Below are 17,676 nucleotides of genomic sequence, written 5' to 3'. Positions count from 1 at the left end.
TGTAAGAATTGGATTTTGTTTTGTGTTTGGATTATGTGAGACGTTTTTTAGAGTGAAGCAAAGAGACTGAAAAAAAGATCAGACATTTTCTGGGTCAAATAAGACATTTTCTAATTTCTTTTTACTTTTATTCAAATTCTTTACCAGTGGATTTTTTTCCCAACCAAAAATAGTAAATATTCCAATATGGTGCCGTTTAAGGCTTTCATTTTTTTTTTTTTTTTTAAAAAGGGACCTATGAGAACCGTTCATGGTTCTTAAAACCGTGAGGTCTGATCGCGGTTCGCACGACTCCTTGCTTTTTTCCCATAGAGCGGTTCTTGAGGCTAAAAGAATAGCAAAAATGAGCGGTTCGAGGTTTTTTCAGTCAGATCGTACGGTCCAGTTCAGGTGTCAAAACCTTGAGAATTAACTCTACTTTTAAATTCATCTACTAAAACTATATTATTTGTAAATAGCATTAACCAAGGTACTTTATCTTAAATTGATTTAGTGAGCTCATCATTACTCTTGTAAAAAAATATAGACATAATGATGATCCTTGATGCAAACATATAATTATAGGAAACTCACTTATAATGTCTCCACTAGTTCTCATATTAGTTACAGCTCCATCACACATATCTTTAATCAATTTAGTATAGTATAGATGAACTTCTTTCTTTTCCAAAGCCCATAACATAACCTCTTCAAGGGTGCTATCATATGCTTTCTCTAGGCCAAAATGGGCATTTGCCCTTTTCGTCTAAAACAAGTAGCAAAATGCCCATGTTCTGAAATTATTTAGCCATATACCTCTATTTTAAACTCGATTTTCTAAAAATTGAGTTTCAATGAAAAACTCAATTTTTAGAAAATCGAGTTATAGGCAAAAAACTTTTTTAAAAAAAATTACATGGAACTCGAGTTCTATGTAACATTTTGCAAGTAACTCGATTTTCATTAAATCAAGTTTTTCATTGATCAAAACATGAGCATTTTGTTAAATAGTTTCAGAATAGTGGCATTTACTACTTGTTTTGGGCGAAAGGGGCAAATGCCTATTTTGGCCGCTTTTCTCTAGGTCAATAAAAATCATGTCAAGATCTTTACAGACCTCTTTATATTTTTCCAATAAATGTAAGTAAGAAAACATCTAGCATAATAGATTATCCTTGCATAAAACCAAATTGATTATTTGATATTGTGGTTTCATGTCTTAATCTATGTTCACTCACTCTCTCTTAAAGTTTCATACTGTGGCTCATAAGTTTAATTTCATGGTAATTTATACAATTTTGAATATCTCTTTTGTTCTTGTAAATAGATACTCCCTTCATCCCACTTTGTTTGTCCTCTATTCCATTTTGGGATGTCCCAAAATATTGTCCTGTTTCTAAAAATAAAAGTTATTAATTTACTGATGTCCCTATTATACCCTTATTTTATTAATAATTTAAATTTTTGATAAATTTATTTAAGGGTAGTTTTGGAAACTTATACATTTTTTAAATGTAGACAAGACAATAAATAATGTTCCCTTAAAAAATTTGACTTTTCAAACAGGACAAACAAAATGGGACGGAGGGAGTATATATATATATATCTATATCTATATCTATATCTATATCTATATATATATAATAGGAAGCTGAGAGGAAATGAGTTCCTAAAATTAAGGAGGTAATGACAAATAGGAAAAGTCCCTACTTAAAATTTAGACTTGTGTAAGTTTAAAAAGCGATACATTATATTGTTTTCAAAATATTAACACCGTTTGGCTGTAATTTTTTATATTAACAAAAAAAAAAAAAAATCTATTAAAAGAAAAAAAAAAAACGTAGAAATTTTAAAATATCTGCCGATCCCTTCAGATCACTTAACATTTTCTCTTTCTTTAAAAAAAAAAAATGCCAATATTGCGATACAGAGAAAGGGAAAAAGGGAAAAATTAATCCTACCCTCTTCACATCAGTCTTCTTAACTTTTTTTTCTCTAAAAAAAAACCCTAGCCGTACTACGATAGAGGCGATCTCTTCACATCAAACTCCGCTAGGAGGAAAAAAAAAAAAATTACTTGCGCCACACTGGAGATTCGATTGATCATCGCTATCCCCTTTTGAGTTTTCCAGGTACATTCTTCTCTCTCTCCCTCTCCCTCTCCTTCTCTGTATGAGTTTTTGTTGTTTTGATTCGGTTTTGAAAATTCTCTATGATTTCGGGATAAGTTTCCCCTGTTTCCGTCAATTTACGGAATATTCTGTGTGTGTTCATTCTACGTTTTTGGAGTGCTTTGTTGTGAAAATTGGACGAAATATACGCATCAATTCTCTGTGTTCATTTTTCCCCTTTTGGTGCTTTGTTGTGAAAATTGATTGTTCAAATTTCTGCAGGAATTTTCCTGCATAATTTCGTTTAAGAACTATTGTTGTTGTTTCTGTTATGTATGTCCACGGGTTGTATTTCTGTTGCTGCATATTTTGTTTTCTGTAGAACAGGTTCAGGATTATCTGCATAATTTGTGCTTACAGGGGGTAATTGTAATATCTGTTGCTGTTTCTGTATTCTATTTCCATGGGCTGTATTTATTTTGTTGCATATTTTGTTTTCGGCAGAACATGTCTTTGTTCCCCTGTATTTATGCTTACAAGGTTGTTGTGTTTGTACATGTATTTTCCTTTTATCAAATAAAATTTCTATCGTTATCCCAAAAAAAAAAAAAACTTCGTAAGTACTGCCAACTGCAATTTGTTGGCATCGTTTGGTTTTGTTGAACGCCTCATGGGTAGTTAGAATATCTTCTCAAACTTTCAAATGTCATTTATCTCAATTGTTAATTTAATTTTTTCCCTACCAGAAAAGTTACTGGGTTCTCTAATAGAAGAATTACCGTTGGGTTTTCTACAATAAAATGAAAGGTATGATAGCTTAAATTTTCCTCTTTGTTTCATTGTTCAATGAAATCTCTTTTCCATTTGCAATTGCTTTGTGCAATTGCTTTGATTTAGAACAAAGATTTCCTTAACAGCAACACAAATAAGACTATGAGTGCAAAAGTTTTATGGGAAAAGAAAATCTTAAAAAAAGAGATTTTGAGAACTTAACTGGAACTTAAAATAGATGAGTACATTCAAGGTTTTACTTTTAAGTTAGAAAACATTGGAGGAACTATTGTCGGGAGAGAGGAAGGAATTGAACAAATGGGGAGTAAAACCAAACTTCAAAACATAGATTATGACAAAGTTTATTAAGCATATGGGCCAACATCAAAATGAAGATTATCTATTATGTGACTAATTAGTGAAGGTGAGGGAAGAGTACAAAAAATTAAAATGAAAACTCACTAGGAAATGAAAGAGGAGCCAGTTGTTGGCATTTAAGGGCCTTGACAGCCCTTCTCTTAAACTTATAGCATTTTTTTTTTTTGCTAAATTTTAGTTGACTATAGATTTAATTTTAATTCTTTTGCTCAATGTTTTCTAACTGCAGATTTTTTTTTTCTTTTCTGGATAGGATCTAACCGCAGATTGGTGATGAATAAATGTGCCATTTTATTGTGTTTGAGCTGGAATATAATCTGTTAGGAATATAATCTTGGAATCACCTCACTTTCTCTCCTTCTCTGTATGAGTTTTTGTTGTTTTGATTCGGTTTTGAAACTTCTCTGTGATTTCGGGATAAGTTTCCCCTGTTTCCGTCAATTTACAGAATATTCTCTGTGTCTTCATTCTACCTTTTTGGAGTGCTTTGTTGTGAAAATTGGATGAAATATACGCATCAATTCTCTGAGTTCATTTTTCCCCTTTTGGTGCTTTGTTGTGAAAATTGATTGTTCAAATTTCTACAAGAATTTTCCTGCATAATTTCGTTTAAGAACTATTGTTCGATAAATCTGTGTGCTGTGATTGATGTATGTGATATATTAATTCAAGTTTCGGATACTGTGGCTTGCCATATATATAATTTTATATGGGTACAAACTTGATTCGTAAAACCGAAGGTGTTTGGGTTATAATTGATTTTGTTTTGGGTATTTGGTGTGAGATTCAATTCTGATGTATATTTGTGTTGTTGGTTAGATTGGATTGTAAGATTTTGAAATCTGAAAGTGTAATGTATTTTTGTTGTTGTAACTTTATGGTTGCTGGTAGGTGAATTTTCATTTATAAAACAATGAATGTAATTACTATTAAATTGACAGAAATTGTTTGTAATTCATTTAGTAGATCATGTTTGGTTGGAGCACACCTCTTTTTCTTTGAGTTTCATACTGTAGAATACTTACAAAGATTGTATGTGCAGCAGCCAATGTGGCATGACCACAAAAGTGAAGCTGCAAAGGGGTATCAAACATTTGATTAAAATTAAAATTGTTTGTTCAATGTTGTTCAAGATAATATTCACCAAAATGTATAAATATTGTCTAAATTTGTTGGATTCTTTTTCATATGCAAAGTTTATGGTTCTTTGTTTTCTCATGGAATTAATTTAAAGCACTAAATACATACTAAAATTTAGAAGTTGGCAATTACAATTTACCTTAGGCTATTGGCTGTTTCTGTTATTTTGAATGGGTGTAAATATATACTAAGTTTACTTATTCATAAAAGTCACTGGTCATATGACATTGAACTATTATGTTTTATTTACAAAATATATTGTAAATTTTGCTTTAAGTTTTACTGTTTGATGTGCTTTAAGTATTTATTTATATTTATCCTTGGCTAATGGAAGCCAAATTCTTACCATCATCATATTAGAAATAGGTAATAGATTATTAAAAAGTAAAACAATCTTTCATATTTTTTGCAACTCAAACCATATTATAATGTTTGCGTCCGCTTCTTTTATAGTCTCTCTTCATCTCTCTTCTTTTACAGATTTACGCAGTTCTCTACCAGATACGATGGTTTAGTATTTTGCAAGAAGAGATGCCGAATCATATTGAAAGGTTTAGGTTAGCCTGACTTTCCTTTTGTCTCTCTCTTTTTTTTGGGTTACGTTTTTTTCATTTGATGTCTTTGGGTTTGAATTAATTTTTTCCCTGCACAATATAGTTAGAATTGTTTTTGAAGTATTTGGTTTCAATTAAATTTTTTTTCTTCAGTAAATTGACCTGTAAAAGTATTGTCTGTCTTATTTTTCTTAAAGTTTGGAACTTCACTTTTTAATTTTTGTTACTTGCCAAAACTTGCAAATCATCCAATCCTATTTCTTAAGATATGTGGATCAGTTTTTGGGGTATTTTACTATTCAGTGTAGCTCAATGATTACATTATGTTGGTTTTGAAGGATTTGAATTTCTATTTGTGATGATTATGTAATCATTAATTTCAGTTCTTATTTCACATCCTCAACGTTATTTTTGTTATTTGGAATTGAATTAAAATCCGGACATTTATTCTCTTTCACTCAATGTTTTGGCCTCAAGTTATAATCTTTAATTTTCTTATTTCCTATTGGCTTTTCTTTTATATATGGTTGTTAGATCCATTTCTTGGGTTCTTCGTTTATCTCACTTTTCTTTTCTGATTGTCTTTACGTTTTGTAAGATGGATGGTTTAAGAACTGAATGTTTGAGGAGTAAAATTATTTTGTAATTTTTAGTAAGTAAATTTTTTTATTTTTAATGTTAATTACTGAGTTTTTAATGTAAAATTTATTGTTATTTCCTTATTGATATATGTCTTTAATTTACTAGAATGCTTATAAGTCTTTGTTTCTTTTAATTTTTGTACTACTCAGACTATTACACTCAATTTATTGGGAGGCTTTTTTAAATGTTGTTGTTAGCTTTATTTATTTTGTTTACCTATTTATTTTTATTGTGTGTATCTTAGTGTTAGTGTACATAGCCAATCAAAAAATAGAAATAGGAGAAACATCTGTTCAAAGACCTGAAAGAATGCCGCTCCAAATGCTTCAAAAACGTCAAAAAAGTACTAAGCAAATTGCTACAAAGAAGAAAAAAAAAATGAACTCTATTGTATATACTACCTTACTCTACAAGTCTTTATGTATTTCATAGTATTGTTAATTATTATTTTTTTTCCTTTAGAAGAGTAAACTCAATGTACTGAATAAAGCTGACAGATTAGAACAGCGTTACTATAAAATGTAATTATATTTCACAATTTGGTATATTAGACACTGTGATGGTCCCAAAACGGTTGATTTCAAAGTGTATAAGCTGAATGAAGAATGTAGACAACAGGATTTGCTTTATTAAAATAAATAGATTTTCCCCTATTGTTCTGTTATTGTAAAGTAAAAAGTTATGTGTGTTCAGCTACTACATCTCTATTTTTTTGGTTACTTTAATTTTTCAACTAACTCAATATAGTGTATATAATTGTATTATGGCTGTTTGGATCAGTTATATATCTGCTTGAATACATCAAAATTTTCCTTATAATGTCAATTGTGCTATTTTTCCATCTCAATTGCTTAATGGAACACTATGGAGTTTTACCTAAGAAATATAATAAGTTAAAACAAGTTTTTTTTAAAATAGTATGCCATGGTTCAGATATATAAATATAACAATCTAAATTTTTCTTCCCATTTCTTTTCCTCTCTTCCTTTTTATTTTAAAAGAAATATAAAGATATCTAATTCTTACAACTTTATTACTTCTAATGAAACCATTTTTATAGCTATACACAGGTTATCATTTTGATCTCTTATTTTTTTAGGAGGGTTAGTTATAGAGTGAAAAACATGTCTGTTTATTTCAATTTAATTTGTCAGGATCCTTCGTAAATACCATAAAAAATAGAGTTGTAATGGCTAAGAGTCTTAACAATGTATAACATATATTTAAAGCAATTACCTGTATTTTCTTATACTTATGAGATTTTAAATGATCCGCGCATTGCGCGGGTTAAACACTAGTCTATATCTATATATATATATATATAATAGCGGAAGCTGAGAGAAAATGAGTTCCTAGAATTAAGGAGGTAATGACAAATAGGAAAAATCCCTATCTAAAATTCAGACATGTGTAACTTTAAAAAGCGATACATTATATTGTTTTCAAAAAATTAACACCGTTTGGTTGTAATTGTTTATATTAACAAAAAAAAAAAAGCTGTTAAAGGAAAAAGAAAACGTAGAAAGTAAAAAATATCTACCGATCTCTATGAAATTAAAAAAAAAACGTAGAAATTAAAAAACCCTGCCAATATTGTGATACAGAGAAAGGGAAAAAGGAAAAAACGCTACCCTCTTCACATCAGTCTTTTTAACATTTTTTCTCTGTAAAAAAACCCTAGCCATACTGCGATAGAGGCGATCTCTTCACATCAAACTCAGCTAGGAGAAAAAACAAAAAAAAAAAAACTTGCGCCACACTGGAGATTCGATTGGCCGACCATCGCTATCCCCTTTTGAGTTTTCCAGGTACGTTCTGCTCTCTCTCCCTCTCCCTCTCCTTCTCTCTATGAGTTTTTGTTGTTTGATTCGGTTTTGAAACTTCTCTGTGATTTCGGGATAATTTTCCCCTGTTTCCATCAATTTACGGAATATTCTAGATCTGTTTTGCGATTAAAACCCTAGCGATCTCCTCTTCAGACTCTGCGAACCAGTGGAATCGGCATCCGTCAAAGCTAAATACAATCAAACATCCGATAGGTTTTGACAGTTTTGAGAAATTTGGTTGAATTGATTTGTATTTAGGTATTTGGGTTACATTAGGTTTTCATTTGATTTAGTTTCTCAGAATACTAAAAACTTTTGGGAGTATTTGGATTCAATTAATTTTGTGTTCGATTTTGGTTTGGCTTTAGCGTATTTACAATTGGCTTTGGATAATCAAGGTTTAGAGGCCAAAAGTCCGAGAACGGTAGAGAGAGAGTCGGTTAGTCATAGAGTTCAGAGAGATCGACCGATTGGATTTTTTTTTGGAAGAATAGGAAGAATAATCATTAGACTGTTAAGTTAATGTGCCATGGATTGAGAAAGGGGCACCACCACAAGTTCTGTCATCACCGTAAGCCTCCATCCGCTATCAGACTACCGGAATCGCTTCCTGTAAAGTTTTCTTTAAACTAAAAAATTAAGGGTTTTTGGTTTTTATTTGGAGAATCAATTGGGGGTTAATTATTAATTTTGGCTTATTTGTTTTTGTTAAATTTTACTATTCAGTGTAGCTCAATGATTAAATTGTGTTGGTTTTGAAGGATTTGAATTTCTTTTGTGATGATTATGTAATCATTAATTTCAGTTCTTATTTCACATCCTCACTGCTATTTTTTGTTATTTGAATTTGAATAAAAATCCGGACGTTTATTCTCTTTCTTTCAATGTTTTGGCCTCAAGTTATAATCTTTAATTATTTACTGTTATTAGGGACAATGAGAAACAAAGAAGTACAAAACTTTACTACATTGTTATATATAAACTTTACTAATGTTTAAAATGTTCTAATATTATAGATTCATATCGCAACGAAGTACAAAACTTTGAAGCAGATATCAAAGAATGTGAGATGCAGTTAACGTAACAAACAACCATGATCTGATCAATATTGCTATGATCTTGGTTGACTAATAGGTAAGTTTTAATTTTTTTTTAAACAAAAAATAATATTAAAAAAAAATGGATACAGAAATCTAAATTTTTTTTTTCATATCTGCATCTTCAACTTACAGAACTATTTTGTTTAATTAACTTATACATTCCTAACATTTTCTTTGACATAAGTATTTTTAATTGTTTCCAGGGAACATTATATGTTTATAATTCTTTCTTCGGCCTTATATGGTTAAACATCAAGGGGAAATTGATCACATCTTATTGTAGATGAGAGTTAATGCTGGGAATATTACAATTCTGTATTGGCAAAAAGCTGTGAATTTTGATCAAACAAATTTTTTTCAGACTCTACAGTATGTTACTTCCCAGTCAGCATGACGGTCTAAATCTGATAAGGTATCGAAAAACTAATATCTGCTGTAATACAATGCTTGAAAGGATTATCTAAAACATTTCAGATTTAATAAGAGATCTCAGATTTAGTAGTAACAAGAAGAGTACTGATAATGGGAAAATCTTAGTGTAAAAGAAGAAAATGAACTAATTCATTTATTCTGACTTCATGCAGAACATGTTGGTTTATCTCTCTTCTATGGATTGCCCTTAACTTCTGTGTTGTTCTGGGCCATATATATGAACTGCTCAGTGGAAAATCGAAAGGTTTCAAATGAGAGGATAAAAGAGTTTACAAATATTACATCAGAAGCAGCTTGGGAAATTAAAGACTGCATTTCCATATATATCAACTGCTCAGTGGAAAATCGAATGATTTTTGTAATTTTGTTGAGAGGATAAAGGACTTTACAATATTGACCTTAGAGACTCCAGGTAACTGGCCTTCAACTAATTCTGTTTAATTTTTTTGACGAATTAAATCAAAGTTAACAATGAGCTTTGTCGGTTGGTTGCACTGTCCTGTTTCCTCATTGGGTGAACCTGATTTCATATCTCTCCCCTCCCTCACTTGAAAAGGAAAAAAAGAAATCTGAACTTCATATCTAAAAATTCCTAAACTATTAAACCATGGCTAGAGTTTGGACTGTAATTTACTTCTTATCAATTATTATATTACTGTTTGAACTTAACAGAATTTGTATTGCTTTTTATATTTCTTTGGATTGATTGAGCAAAATAATTTGATACCATTTGATTTCCTGCTTATTACACTTTCCTTCTTTTTCTTTTTTTTTTCTTTTTTTGGCATCCTATTGATCTTAAGGTTCATTTTTTTTAATAGGGGACTCATTAACTGCCAGTCTGTACTTGCTGTCATCCTAACAAAAACAGCAGTTTCAGCCCATTTTACTTATTATTGAAAATAAACCAATGACTTACTGCTTACTATTCAAGGGGAGACAGAGCGCTAAAAAAAAGAAAGCATTATCACTATTTCAAACTGTTTTCCATCTTACCTGATCTACTGTTTTTGAATAGCGATTAAAATTGTAAGACTTTGAAATCTGAAAGTGTAATGTATTTTTGTTGTTGTAACTTTATGGTTGCTGGTAGGTGAATTTTCATTTATAAAACAATGAATGTAATTACTATTAAATTGACAGAAATTGTTTGTAATTCAATTAGTAGATCATGTTTGGTTGGAGCACACCTCTTTTTCTTTGAGTTTCATACTGTAGAATACTTTCAAAGATTGTATGTGCAGCAGCCAATGTGGCATGACCACAAAACTGAAGCTGCAAAGGCGTATCAAACATTTGATTGATTTACATATACTTCTTTTAATTTGCTAAAAATTCTACTGCACCAATAAAATATATGAACCTGTAGGCCAAGAGCATGTGCTCTGGCAACAAGATCTGTAACTTTCATTCAAATAATGGTTATGCTACCTAATTAAATAAAAAATTGCCTAACATCCCTACTATAATACCAGTCCTGTAGGCTACCAACATGATTCACGCTTAGAAATTAAATATTTTACAGGTTATTTGTCATGTTAAACAACAAATTATTGAAGTTGATCTGCTTGCCAACAACAAAGTCAATTGGATTCTCAGAATGAAAACAAAGAACAAACCTGATTGCTTTAGTCTTTCTTTTGACATATATATACTTTTGTATCTAAAACTCAAAGGTCCTGAGTTTGGACGACATTTAAAGATTAGAAATCACAAAAATTACATTCAATAAGGCCATTGTATATTCCCAAAAATTACATTTTCCCCTATTGTTCTGTTGTAAAGTAAGAAGTATGATGTGTTGACAATTATTTTAAGTTATGTTTGTTCAGCTACTGCATCAAAGCAGATTACCTCCACAAGCAGTTTTTTCTTTAGTTAAAATTGAAATCTTTTGTTCATTGTGGTTCATAGGAATGGTACATAAGAATATCACATTTTTCAAGTACATTTTAAATCTACTGTGATTCAAGTTTATAAATTTTTTTATGAAGTTTCTATTTTTATTTTTAAATCTATATTACTTTATTCCTGTGTACCAATTGCTAATTTGGAATTGTTAACACTTAATTTAGAACAAGGCTGTCAATAATTTAGTGAATATGTAAATGATGTTGTATTGAGTCATTTTGGTGAATTAAGTACAGCATAAGTGAAATTGAACGTTACTATCTTTTTTTTTTTTTCCCTTTAATTTCGTTACGAACTAAGAAATATCAGTTAGTTCAGAGTGTTTTGGTTGGGTTGGTTTTGATTTAAGTTTTTTAGGAGGGTTAGTTATACATTAAAAAACATGTCTGTTTATTTCAATGTAATTTGTCAGGATCCTTCGTAAATACCATCAAAAATAGGGTTGTGATGACTAAGAGTCTTTACAATGTATAGTATATATTAAAAGCAATCAGCTGTATTTTCTTCTACTTATGAGATTTTAAATGATCCCGCGCATTGCGCGGGTTAAACACTAGTATATATAATAGCAGAAGCTGAGAGAAAGTGAATTCTTACAATTAAGGAAGTGTTGGCAAATAGGATAATTTGTCTATCTTAAATTTAGACACGTGTGCAATTTAAAGTTACAAAACAGCGTACGTTTCACTGTTTGAGCGCCTTAAATTTTACCCATTTACCGTGCACAGTTTAAAAACAGAAACACCATTAAATTGAAAGAGACTGAGAGAGAGTCTGATAAACAGAGAGCGAGAGCCCATAGTTTCCAATAAAAAAAAAAAAAAAAAAAAAAAACCCGCTTCCCAGTTCCTTTCAAAAACACTTTGTTTCCAGTTACGCTAAAACGATCTTTTTGCTTTTCGATTTTTCCAGAAAAAGAAGCAGAAGAAGAAGGAAGATGAAAAACAAAATCCAAAACTTAGATGAGAAAGAAGTAAGCGATCAGAGGTGCCATCTCCGATTCTCTCACACATTGGCCACCGATTCATTAGACCAACTCAATCTCAACCCTACTACTACTACAGACGAAAACCCTAAACAAACCCTAGACGATGACACTACTACTGCTGTCACGCCCATCAGAGCGCCTCGAAGAAGAAGAAAAGGAAGAACCAACCGATGAGGCTTCCGATCAGCCTTCTGTAACCACTGTCGATTCCGATGCGAAGTACGGCGAGGATTCAAAGAGCACTATAGCCGCTGCCTATAGCAGGGGATGTTGTTGATGTGGATCTGGCTTCCAATCGTTTCACTCCGCACTCCAAGTACAAATTTAGGTTTTTGTTTTAACTCTCTCTTGGATTCAGTTGTAGATTTCATTTGTCATTGATTGATTTCAATTCCGATCTGTGTAATAAAAAAGTAATGGGTTTTTCTTTAGCTTTTCTTTTTTTGGGTTTGTAGATGGAAAGGCAAATCATTGGAAATTCTGTTCTTAATTTTAATTTCTTGGGTTTTGTTTTGTTGATTATTGTTTTTTGATTAGAACTTTTTTTCCCCTGTTTGGTAGATTTTTGTTAGGTTTAGTTCTTGTTTGCACCTGAAATTTGAATTCATTAAATTGTAGCATAACAAAGGTTAAGAGTTATGCACCAATTTCTTTTCTTCATACCCTTTTCTTATTTACTTAATTTTCTGTTTTATTTCAGATTATGAGAGATTTAATTTTTCTGTATATAGGTTATGGTTTTATAATCTCTGAGCATCCTAAGACTCTTATATCAACATGAATTGCAAGTGTTGTAATATATGTGATTCTAAATTTGAACTCGATTGTAAATGTAGATTGCAATTCATTTGCCTTAGATTGCCGTTCTGTTCAGTGCAGCCTTATTTTGGGAATACAAGATTGATGAAAATTGAGAATGCTATGAGTGTAATATCTGTTGAATTCTATTTACAGGGGACTGAGTGTAATATTTGTTGCTGTTTCTGTGATGTATGTCCATGGGCTGTATTTTTGTTGCTACATATTTTGTTTTCTGCAGAACAGGTTTAGGATTTTCTGCATAATCTGTGCTTACAGGGGGTAATTCTAATATCTATTGCTGTTTTTGTATTGTATGTCCATGGACTGTATTTATTTTGTTGCATATTTTGTTTTCTGCAGAATAGGTCTTTGTTCCCCTGTATTTATGCTTACAAGGTTGTTATGTGTTTTTACATGGATTTCCCTTTTATCAAAAAAAATTTCTATCTTTATCTTAAAAAAAAAAAAAAAACTTTGTAAATACTGCAGACTGCAATTCGTTGGCATCGTTTGGTTTTGTTGAACGCCTCATGGGTAGTTAGCATATCTTCTCAAACTTTCAAATGTCATTTATCTAAATCACTAATTTAAATTTTTTTCCCTGCCAGAAAAGTTACTGGATTCTCTAATAGGAGAATTACTGTTGGGTTCTCTACAATAAAATGAAAGGTATGATAGCCTAAATTTTCCACCTTATTTCATTGTTCAATGAAATCTCTTTTCCGTTTGCAATTGCTTTGATTTAGGACAAAGATTTCCTTAACAGCAACACAAATAAGACTATAAGTGCAAATGTTTTCTGGGAAAAGAAAATCTTAGAAGAGGAGATTTTAAGAACTTAATTGGAACTTAAAATAGATGGGTACATTTAAGGTTTTTATGTTAAGGTAGAAAACGTTGGAGGAACTATTGTCAGGAGAAAGGAAGGAATTGATCAAATGGGAAGTAAAACAAAACATCAAAACATAGATTTATGACAAAGAACAAAAAATTCAAAAACAAAAACAAAATAAAGATTATCAAATTAACACAGGTCAGACTATTATTTTCAAATTAAGCATATGGGCCAACATCCAAATGAAGATTATTTATTATGTGACTAATTAGTTAAGGTGAGGGAAGAGTACAAAAAATTAAAATGAAAACTTACTAGGAAATGAAAGAGCAGCCAGTTGTTGGCATGATAGCCCTTTTCTTTTTCTTATGTTTTTTGCACATATTTTCTTTCTGTATTTCTTGCTTACTTTTCCCTTATTTCTTATAGGTGTTTTTATTTTTTTTTTATTTTTTTTTTATTTTTAATTTTTAATTTTATTTATTTATTTATAGGATCTAACAATAGATTGGTCATGAATAAATGTGCCATATTATTGGGTTTGGGATGGTATATAATCTGTTAGAAATTGACATGTCACATATATGTCTATTTTATAGAAAGGATTTAATAATCAATATATTGCTTGGCTTTAGGTTTGCTATTTATAAATAATGTCATGTTACATTATTGGATGACATTTTCCAAAAAAAAGTAGGTGAAGTATATTGAGCTAAGTGTAAATTTCTTTGAAAATATTTAAAAGACAAACAACTATATAAGTTTTGATTGTCGTCTAATATGTGAATGACCAATAATGTTATATAGTCTCAACCTTTAGATGAATCAAAGGACTTTTTTAGAGAGTGAAGACAAATAAATGTACCAAATATTATGTAAAGGTTGCTTTAGTCATCTGGCTTAAATAGTAGAATTATTATTAAAAAAAAAATTCAGATAGTAAGGCAATGTGCGAACTTTGGCAATCATGCGTTGTCAAAGATTGGTTTGAAAATGTTGCTGATAAAAGGGGTTGGTATGTTACTAGGGATAGAGTTTAAAATTTCATTGATAGTATTCATCCTCCCCCCTAGTACTAAGTCCATTTTTTAAGGCTTTTGCCACTGGAATAAGCATTAAGTTATGTTTTTATATTAAGGTATATTTTTATACTTTTTGGTATCATTTTGTTATTTAGCATTGGAGTATTTTTTGTTAAGATAGAAATGGGATTACTTTATGATTGTGTACGAAATTTGTGAGGACTTTCTTAGTGACTTCTCCTCCACTATAGAGTTATGTACATTTTTTGTATGTACCCTTGGTCTGTCTGATTGGAAGCCTTTTATTCTGGTTTTTCTTGGGTTTGAAAGGTGATTTGGTTAGGTAACAGACACATTGTTAATTGGCTTATAGTATGCATCTTAGAGTTTGATAGGTTTCGTATTTTGGATGATGTATGTTAGATTGTTGGGCTCTTCTACTTTAATGAAGATTTGGAATTTTCTTGAGGAGAATACTAAAAAAAATTAAGTATCTGCAATATTTCATTATGTAGCACTGATGCTTGATGTGGTAGATAATTTGCAGTTGGTTCATTATGATAACTTTTTTTTCTCTCTCCAATCTTTCTCTTATCTATATATTTTTTTTCTTCCTCAGGTCAAAGCTGATTGGTTGTGTTATGTGAAATCTACAACTGTATAGGAACCTTGCTCTTTTATAGTTTTAGAGTTAAGATAAGGACAAGAGTCATGTGCTTTTCCATCTTGCAAGTTCCTAGATGTAGAATTCCCATCTTAGCTACTGTTTGGAGGGAAAGCTTCCACAGTTTGAGTAGGACTGACAAAAATAGTTTAGCTTTAGGCTACTTGGTTCTAATATCTATGGGCTTGAGAGAGGTTACAATAGAAAATGGACACGAAGTCCTGTATTTACAAAAAGTGATACATTTAGTGTAAATAAGACAGAGATTAGTCAATTCCACAATAATGAATATTGTGAATCATAAGATTCACTTCCTATAGATTATTGAAATAAAACAAAAAATATATGTGGCTACCTTCAAAAGAATAATCTACGGTATGATTGTTTTTATTGTGTATGTCTTAGTGTTTTGGATTTGAGTACTTATAGATGATTTACTTTTATTTATTTATTTTATGAATAGATGATTACATAATAATGGGTGAAAAGTTTCATGAATTCCATAACTTGGGTGTGTGTATAATCTAATATATCTATTTTGTTTATCACTACGAGGCTTGTTGTTAACAAATTTTCTCTGTATCATTGCAGCTTTTTTGGGATTGTGAATTTTTTTTTTTTTTTTTTGGTTGCAATTGAAATTTAGGGTCAAGATTAAGATTCAATGTTGTTTTTATGGGTTATGACTTATGAATTGGTTTGGTTTTAGAATTTGAGATTCCCATCTACTATTGATTATGCATTTTATTTGTTGTAGGTGGAATTCTGTTTTGTTTATATATTGTGGCTTGATTATGCACTACAACTTTTTTTTTCTTTTGCAATGTCCCTTTTAAGGGTTATATATTGGTTTGGTTTTAGAATTTGATATTCCAATGTACTATTGATTATGCATTATTATTTGACTAATATTTTCTTGACTTTCTGTTTCACAAACCAGTAGCCATTTTTCTCTTTTAAACATTTTGGTTGTAAAATTCTCTAACCTCATGGTTTATTTCATTGTGGTTCCTAGGAATAGCAGACTTGCTATTTGAAATTGTCATGTAAGTTTTAATTGCTTAGAGTCAGATTTTTTTTTTTTTTAATCTCTCATAACAGGGAAGTACACACGAGTGATTTGAAGAAACTAATTTCTAAAAATTTAGGGGATATTGGACACTATATGCTTAAATATACTACGTTATTTAATATGTAAAAGAATCATGCGCATTGCGCGGGTTAAACACTAGTTTTTGTTAATAGTTAAGATCTTATTGAAAAAGCTTGTGAACCAATATACATCTTGCATCCCCTAGGCACTTCCAAACTTCAATGGGGATTTCATTTGGTCCGCTATCTTTTTGCATCCCCTTACATTATTTATCCTAATTCTTCAAGCAAATCTACAGTTTCTATCCTCTACTCAAATCTCTCCAATTTTTCACTTCGCTTTCATAAACATGTTTTTAAGAAAAACTTTTCCATCTCTTCACTCCTTGATCTTCATTTTTAATGTACCAAACACCATTTAAGTTTCTTGTTTTCATTTCCATTTTTTAGCAAGTTTACAAATATTCTTTTCTCCCTCTTCATCTTCAACTTGCGATATAATTTATCATAAGTGACAACATGTTCAACATCTTTTCTCCCTCTTCATCTTCAAATTCTCCAAGGTACGTCTTTAGCCACTCTTTTAATTAATACATTAGCCATTTCATTTCACACATTATCAACATGTACGTTTAAATTCCACTTTCCGTCTTAAATACATCTTCTTTGTTCTCCTTAAAACCCCACCAGTACTTATTGACGAATCACGTGAAATTTTTTTTAGTCTAACATTAATTTAAATATAGTTTTCAGCATTGTCTTGCTGCTGGAATCCCACTGTTAGATATGAATACAATTCAATCAATAGGGGGAGGGGGGATATCTGTTGATTGAATCTATTCTCCATTATATGCAGTCAGATACCTATCAAGGCCTAATATTTCTTCTAGATGAGCATACTCAACCTAAAAAAGGATCTACTGACGGCCAGTAGCTCTCATGTCTGAAACAGCAAAAGTCCACCACGTGTTGTCCGTTGGAATCCTATTCTACCATTGGAAAACTGGAGGTTGAGTGGTTGACACATCGAGTGCCCAAAGCCACAGAGCCCAAATCTGGCATCACATATTTTGTTCCTGTTCCACTTTTAAAAAAACATTCAATAAGACTAGCCTAAAAAAATTCACAAATGGTTGATATTAAAAGCTCTAATTAGCGTAAATTAATGGCTCTAGTAGAGTTGACCAGAAATTAGGCTAATTTCAGGCCAACTCTACCTTACTTCCCCTCTCTCATCCTCAATCCAAATAAGCTATAATGTGGTATGGTGTGGCTCATGTCAATATGATGTTATATATGAATCACTCTAACACCTCAATAAATTGTAATTTTTTTTTGGGTGTCTTTTGCATTATCAAGATATTGTGTGTTGTTTCATAACACACGTATGTGGGTGTTATTAAACTATCATGTGTGTGTCATTTGATGGT

General features: G+C 30.9%; 1 long non-coding RNA gene across 8 annotated transcripts; it reads left to right on the top strand.

Annotated features, from left to right (window-relative positions):
- Positions 1-1,906: 1,906 nt before the first annotated feature.
- On the top strand, positions 1,907-17,189 carry LOC115982980. Of its 8 annotated transcripts, none has more exons than XR_004089806.1 (9): positions 1,909-2,111; positions 4,860-4,936; positions 7,257-7,383; positions 8,418-8,535; positions 8,705-8,913; positions 9,086-9,345; positions 11,757-12,160; positions 13,242-13,302; positions 17,103-17,189. It is a non-coding gene; the product is annotated as an uncharacterized LOC115982980 (long non-coding RNA). The 8 variants fall into 8 exon arrangements; XR_004089803.1 differs by lacking the exon at positions 17,103-17,189 and adding an exon at positions 15,110-15,551; XR_004089810.1 differs by lacking the exons at positions 11,757-12,160; positions 17,103-17,189 and adding an exon at positions 15,110-15,551 and having other exon boundaries at positions 1,907-2,111.
- Positions 17,190-17,676: the final 487 nt, after the last annotated feature.

The sequence above is a fragment of the Quercus lobata genome, chromosome 3 (genome assembly GCF_001633185.2).
Source record: "Quercus lobata isolate SW786 chromosome 3, ValleyOak3.0 Primary Assembly, whole genome shotgun sequence".
In the NCBI taxonomy this organism is placed as follows: domain Eukaryota; kingdom Viridiplantae; phylum Streptophyta; class Magnoliopsida; order Fagales; family Fagaceae; genus Quercus; species Quercus lobata.
The sequence above is the reverse complement of the archived record's forward strand: the minus strand, read 5'-3'. Positions and strand labels throughout refer to the sequence as shown.